Here is a 2,323-nt window from a genome sequence, read left to right as displayed (position 1 = left end):
TGGGGAAAGGAGAGACTTGACCAGATTATACGCTAAGGTGGGCGGGAAGAGCATGGCCAGCTGGCTTCTCCAAGTTCAGGAGACAAACCCAGCAGACCTTCCTCCTGCCTGGCCCAAAGACTCTTCAAAAGGTTTCAACCTCCCATTTCCATCTTCCCAAATCCTTCCTCCTGCACGCAATGCCTGGGGTGGGGGAATTAAAGACTGGGTTGGAGAGATAGCCCGGGTCACAGGGCCAGTTCAGTCTCATCTCAGAGGCAGAGGTATTCAGAGACCCACTGAGGTCCCTTCCTGCAAGCCTCATTCCCTGGGAAGTGTCAATTGAGGTTCCAAGCACCAGACAAGCCAAGGCCAGGCCTTCCGGGGCAGAACCTACCCTCTGTCCTGTATGCTGGCATACTGACCCCATTTCGTCTGTTTTGGCCAAAGATCCTTCTTAAATTCTTTGAAGTGTTCAAAATTGGGCAATATCCATTTGTCCTTCATTCCAGTCCTTTTCTCTCCAGCGTTTCCTGATTTCTCAAACCTCCCTCTCCCTGGTGTCTGCCAGGACTAGGGAAACTGGTTATCAATGTGGATTAAAGTCTGCAGGAGCGGGTGCAGGTGAGGGGGCAAGAGGAGAAAGAGAAGCCTGACCTGTCTCACCGTATAACTCGAGGTAAGCTTGAGACAAGGGTGCACGCGTCTTTCCAATGGTCTAATTAACACTCATCACCAACACAGCATTTTTAATTAGTCTTTGGTGCCAATAGGGGAAACATAGGAGCTTCTTGGAAACCTAGTCTTTCATTAATCAATCAATCAGGAAGTTACATAAGATGTACTAAAGAAAGCCAAGGAGCAGTGGTGGTTTCTGGTCTGGATTTCTAATTTGAGGGTTTTCTGCTCCCAACGGGAAAGCCGGTGAACTGGCCACTTCTGCCAAGCTGCTGGGGAGGGCTGACCTCGCCGCCAGCCCCGAAGGCTTTATCTGCACAGGACCAGCGAGCGAGCGTGCTCCCGCCTCTTCCCCGAAGAAAAGAAAGGATCACACAGAAAAATAAGTCACTAGGGTCCCAGCTGGGCGGCGCGGGCTGCCGCCGCCGCCTGAGTCCCTTTGCCGGCAAGAAAGGAGCTGGCTCAGTGGAGCGCAAGCCTGGAGGCTCCGCGGCTCCCAGCGCTCCGGCGCCCCCTCCCCGCCCTCGCCCTCGCCCGGACGCCGCTACCCAGATCATGGGAGATGGACAGCCAGGAGAACAGGCCTGGCCTAGATGCCCTGCTCTGATCCACCTACACACACGCGTGCACATACACACACACACAGAGGGAGACGTGGACAGACACAGGGAAGACAGACACAAACTGACACAGGCAGAGCAGAGACTCGCAGACATCCAGACAGACAGACACACACACACACACACACACACACACACACACCCGGATATCTACAGCTCACCTTACACTTGAGGACGCACCCCCACCCAGAGAGAGACTCGGCAGACAGGTACTAGACCTCCAGCTGGACGAGGTTGGAAAACGGGCACAGACAGAGCGCGCGCGTGCACGCACACACATACACACACATACACGCACACTCAGATACACGGAGACAAGCGCACTGAGAGGAGGACACACACACACAAACTGAAAACACACAGAGACGTTGAGGGGGAGTCACAAACAGCGCCACTCAGACGCGAGCTCCCAGAGGGTGTTCACACACACCCACGCCAGCAGTACACACAGAGGAACCCAGACGCTGGGATACACCCAGACACACAAGGGGGGACACAGACAGAAGACACAGAGACAGGACGCGCACAAGGAGCTGGCCCAGCCTCAGGGGCACACACCAAGGGACACACACCCTCTCCGGATGGGGGCGTGTGCAGTGTCGCCGAGGCCAAGGAAAGTGCGCTCTGGAACTCGCAGGGCAGCCCGGAGCACGGCGCGACATGCCCAGCCCGGCGGCGTCTGCCGAGGAAGAGTTTCGCAGCGCATCTCTAACAAGGGCACGCCAGCCGGCCGTCGCGTGCGCGGGTGGCTGTGGGTCTGCTTGCCTGTTCTTAGACTGTGGCCAGGCGGCCTCGAAGGTCCCCCAGCCTCCCGCCAAGGTCCGGGAGCAGAAGTGTGGTCCCTGAACGGCGCAGTGCCGCGTAGACCCTGGCCCCGCGGCAGTCCCCGCCCTGCCCCGGCCCAGCAGCTCAGCTCGGAGCATCCCCAAGTCCTCTCCTCCTTGCCTATCCAGTCGAGCCGCAAACTTTCCCCAGGCTGGTCTCGGTACTGGGCAGCCGGGCCCCATTGGACCCGGAGGAGGCGGTGTTGGGGCTCCCAGCAGCAC

This window comes from Tupaia chinensis, unplaced genomic scaffold (genome assembly GCF_000334495.1).
Source record: "Tupaia chinensis unplaced genomic scaffold, TupChi_1.0 Scaffold143740_1, whole genome shotgun sequence".
In the NCBI taxonomy this organism is placed as follows: Eukaryota; Metazoa; Chordata; class Mammalia; order Scandentia; family Tupaiidae; genus Tupaia; species Tupaia belangeri.
Note: the sequence above shows the minus strand (reverse complement) of the source record.